Here is a 5,216-nt window from a genome sequence, read left to right on the forward strand (position 1 = left end):
ACTAGAGTATTCGTACTATTAGGCCTATAGGGCTCAGATTTTAAGTTTAGCCAACTTTTATTTCATTTCAAAGGTACTGTATGGACCTATTTGGATAGAAAAATTGAGAATCATTGAATTAGACCAGCGTCTTTCAATCGTCCCATAATTTTTCTTTTTGTCTACAAAAACTTTCGTTTTTATTTATCAATAAGAATCCTTGCTTCCGAAGTAGCTTTCGTCGGTTGAAAATATCCGATATCTCTAAAAATGTGAATTATGAGCTTTTTTTTTTTTTTTTTTTTAATTAATATCAAACTTGTGTTATAGTAAACGGTCGCTATTTAAAGCGCTCCCCAGATAAGCTAGCTCTACAGTTGACTGATACTAAAGTTCGACAAAGATACTGGATCGTGTCAAAAAAAAAAAAAATACAATTATTGCCTTCTACATGTGAAACATACGTTGCGGTTTTAATTTCTATAACCTAATAAAACATTTGACGCGTTTCATTTCAATTCAATCTGAGATCAACCGTACACGATCAAGCAAAGAGAAGAATGCATTAAAAACTGTTAATGTATATAGAAAGCACTAATGAAATAGGCTTTTTTTTAAAAAGGCTTTTTTTTTTTTATAAGTTAGCTTTTAGCTTCAAAATGAATACCTGTGCCCTAGGAACCCGCTAGGAGATCACCTTATCATGGAGTATAGTTTAAAGCGCCATGTATGTATTGATGGATGGATAAGTATCGGTAAGAGAACTTGAGACTGAATCGATGCTTGGTATGAGAGGAAAACGTTCTATTTTTTTTTTCATTTGAAGATGGTTTTGTTTTTAGCACAGCTTCTATGAAATAGTCATTTAATAACATAATAATAACACACAGTTCGTACAAATAAAGAAACTTATACATTACTATTATTATTTGATAGTACTAGAATTTCTGACGACTAAAATCTCAAATATGTCACATCGGATCTCGTCGTGCAGTGTGACCTTCGTGCAATTACCATTCTCTTTATATATATATATATAAGAAATGTGTGTGTGTGGTATACTAGTTGCGTGATAATGTCGAAAGCTGTTTCTATTTTAGAATCTTAGCTATTTAGAACCTCAAACTATTGCAACCTATTATAGGTAACCAATAATAAAAATCAGGCTAAACTGTATTTTACTTTAGTCAAGCCGCAGAATCAATTAGTAAGATTCGAGAAATGCTTGGGGTATATAGCATCTGTCCTGACCCAATCAGATTCACGAATGATGATACCGAATAGAACTTAAGGTGATCACATATAGGAAAAAAACAAAAAATGTTTTTAAATCTGGAAGCCTGTCAGCCACGTAACCACTGCTTCTCTTATTCAAGGTATATGTGAGCATTCATGTAGTTACATAGATGCCTGGTAGCCGCAACGATAAGATATTTATAACAGAAGCTCGATCTGGATCTACGGCGACACTGTTTATCGCACGAAAAGATCATTATCATAAAATGATAGGAACAAAAAACGGCGCGTGAATTAGCTTGTACTTAATTTTTCTCCAGTTCTAATATATAAAATGTCATAAAACATTTCAGCGCGTTTCCAGTTTTCAAAGTACACATCTCGCATCCGCCATCGTCGTCAACCGTGCCACGATACAAAATTAAGTAACAAAATTCGCTAATTTGTTAGTGGTGACTTTAGTCATTCCTTTCACGGATGCCACCCTCTTCCTGTCAGCTGCGTCCCACGCCACGTTTCGGCGCAGAAGTTTTAAGCCGTTGCCCTTACAGGATCCACTTCCGGGTTAAGATGGCTGACATTAAAAATGAAAGAGGCCCAATTCGTTGTCCGAGCAAGACTTATGCCGAGTGCGACGGAACTGTGTCAACGAAAAGTCCGTAACACTTTGAACGTTGTGTCGTTTTACATTACGGCATTGATTGGGTAGTGCTCGCCGGACCCGAAACAACTGACTGGCGCAGTGTTGGCAGTAATGCTACAGCAACGAAGACGATAGCAATCCTAAAGAATTGCGCACGACCGCTTCAGACAACCAGTTTTCCTTACCCCACATTCATCTTGTGGTCCCATGTACGCCTTCAACCGCTTGTTCGCTGCCTCACCAACTTGACAGATTGACGCTATGTGTGATTGACGACGAAACAAGTCGCCCGCCTCTATGCAATGGCGGATTGATCGATAAGCGTGGGCGGGTTGCTTAGCTTATTGAGGGATAAGGAGAGCGTTGAGCACAAGGCAGCCAGTGGTAAGTCATGAGCTCGAACGACGGCTTGATCGTCTATCGACAACTAGACAAATCAGGTCGCCGTGTGTTTGCCTGCCATAGAACAGCGTGTAGAAAAATTTTAGGACTTTGGTCGAACTTTAAATTTAACCGCCACTCTACATGTGTGCGAAGCTTTGTTATGTTACTGTGTGGACGAGATGAAATTTCCAGTACGTCTAACATATTGCTGACTTAATGATATTTCAAAATAAACAATTTGTTTAAAATAATAACGAGTTTACGAAACGTTTCCGCTTCGTCTATTAGCGAATACATCAGCTAGAATAGGTATCGCGAGGAGTGCCAGATTGGCAGCCGTAGTGCTCATAATGTCAGAAAATGATTTAGCAAAATATAAATTTATTTCGATACAGGCCCACAAGTTTCAATTCATCTAACTTCTTATTAGTAGATTACGTGTAATAACGGTGTCGATCTAACTGTGAGACCCGGCGCCAACGGTTTGAGTATTGGCCTGTTTCTGCCTTTCGGTTTAGCTCTTCTTGTTCCACAATGGAATAAGGTCCAGCGATGCGGCACAAATGTTCGTACATCATTTTACTTTGTAGAAGTAATAATAAAGGCGGAGACGACGAACTTTGTTCCTGATGCCACCGGGGCGCACCTATCTCTACAGATCGCTATGTGGCGTCAATTTGATCGAAAACTCACGCACGATAAATATGTATGTAAATTGTTGTCTATAACAGTTATGCTGCCGATGCTCTTAGAAGACACTGAGTAATATGGCCCGTATCGTATATACTTGTAGATCACCAGACGTGTCTGCAATCTATACCTGTCGAAAATAAATTAATGCTATTTTTATCTTTATTACTATTAGACTTCAATTGATTATCTTTTACGTGACCCAACGACAAGTGTTCATTGAAACTGTGTGTATCACATATTTTCTCTCGGCCTAAAAATGCCTTGTTCTAAAAGGCTGTACGTAGGTGCCAATGTTCATCAGCTGATGGTGTTGACCGTCACAGAACGAGATGGATCTTTGATCCACACGCGTCCACTTCGTATACGTCGAAGGCACGCTTCATCAATATATACCTAACAGATATAGATGTGTGGCCAGCATATTCGGCAACGTCGCAAAAATAGCTAGTCTTCAATCGAGGGCCGAGACCGAAGATGTAAAATAGATTAACGATTAAAAATTGGAGGCTCAAGCGTGTATGTAAATATACCGCAATAGGCACGCACGTACTGAAGCAGTTAAAGGATACGTTTAAATAGGCCATAGAACGAGCGAGTCATGAACTGGCTGTTGTGCGAAGAGCTACCATTAGAAAGGAACTTAAATACAGGACAATAAAGGAAACGTGTTCAAGTGTGGTGAAGCCTGCCGATTTCATGTGCTGCAAGCTCCGATTTTTTGCACAGCATCGTTTGAATATTGTCTGAGCAACGGTAATTGAGGCAGACATAAAATCAAGTAATCCCGTAAATATCTAGTGTAATAAAATGATCTCATGTCACATGTGGGTTACGGTATTTATTAAATATAATCGCAGAGAGGCTAGACTACAAATAAAAGATGTTGTCGTCCGCTACGTAAGAGGCGTGCGTAGTTTTCCCGTCAATAGTTAACAGTCGTTGATAGCGCACCTAATTAACTAGCGTATAAAGTCAATCAGGCAATATAAAATTTGGTGAGACGCAAATCCACAGTTTTAGTCAATATAATCCTTAATTAGTTTCAACATAAGTATTCACTTAATAACATAGATATAATTTTGCCATTTCTTCTTAAATTATCAAGTTTCAAGCAGCGCTAAATGCCTTAAGATAAACAATGATAGGGCCAGGGTACTTCCAGGACCACTGGGTATGTCTGACGGCGCCGTCTAGCGATGTTTACTGGAACCCAGCCAACTGTTTGCTAGAAGAGGCAACGTCTATCGGCAGAAAAACAAAACCATTGAGGTGAAAAAAGAACACAGGACGACATTGAGGCGAATCTTGTCGGAAATTAGTCTTCAATCGTTAATGAGACGTGCAATCTGGTTGGAAGTAAAGGACACAACAAAGATAAACAATGGTCTCTGATGTGGCTAGAAGCCGTATTGTATATACGTGTGTGTATGTGCCTACTAGAAGGGCATTTGGAGTCTATTAAAAACTGATGGATTTCGATAAAATAGAATAAAGTCTTCAGATGTATACACAAAGCGTCCACTAAGAGGCCATGAGGACTATCATCTGGACACGGTGGAGGTGCAATGTTTATATCAAATGAAGAAACGATGTATCGTTCAAAAATGAAGACGACTGTAGAACATACCCAACTGGAAAAGTAAAAACTGTTAGTGTTAAGCTTAAATCTAAGGTACATAATTTGCTTGTTTAGGATCATTGCTACATAGGCTTCGCGATGTTTATATACCTAGTCATCTGTCTATTGCTTCTTCGAATAAATCAAAGTTGCCATGACCACCATCTGATATCCTTTGTATGATATGTAAACAACTTAAATTATAGGAGCTTCATTCATCTAAAAAGAGAAATCGAAATTATAGCTTGGAACTATGATTCTTCATGTGGGCTGTAATTTTGGTAGTTCGATACGATTTTGCTTTTACATTTAATAACCATTCTGTGTGCTGTTGCCTGCTTCGCCGCTTATCCGTAAGTCTCTTGAGATAATTTAGATATTTTGATTATATTATATTATTCCATACTTTCAATAAAAAAAAAAAACAATTAAATTGTGTATCAAGGGAACAAGTTCGAACACCAATTAGAAGTTTCAATTAATTTGACTGAATCTGAATAACCAGGGTGTCAACATGGACAGAAATAAATATTGTTTGTTGTTAGCAAAACATGGCGGACGACTTTGCTTTGGCATCATTTCAGAGAATTAATCCCGTCGAACTTGAAATTATATTATGGAGAGCGCGATTCAAGTTTTTAAGGTATGATTTTTAGTGCTGAT

General features: G+C 38.1%; 1 long non-coding RNA gene across 1 annotated transcript; it reads left to right on the top strand.

The window, feature by feature from the left end:
- The first annotated feature begins 2,771 nt into the window (after positions 1 to 2,771).
- LOC147754306 (uncharacterized) lies at positions 2,772 to 4,717 on the top strand. Its single transcript, XR_015317021.1, has 2 exons — positions 2,772 to 3,688; positions 4,041 to 4,717. It is a non-coding gene; the product is annotated as an uncharacterized LOC147754306 (long non-coding RNA).
- Positions 4,718 to 5,216: the final 499 nt, after the last annotated feature.

Source organism: Varroa destructor, unplaced genomic scaffold (assembly GCF_002443255.2).
Source record: "Varroa destructor unplaced genomic scaffold, Vdes_3.0 BEIS01000007.1, whole genome shotgun sequence".
Taxonomy (NCBI): domain Eukaryota; kingdom Metazoa; phylum Arthropoda; class Arachnida; order Mesostigmata; family Varroidae; genus Varroa; species Varroa destructor.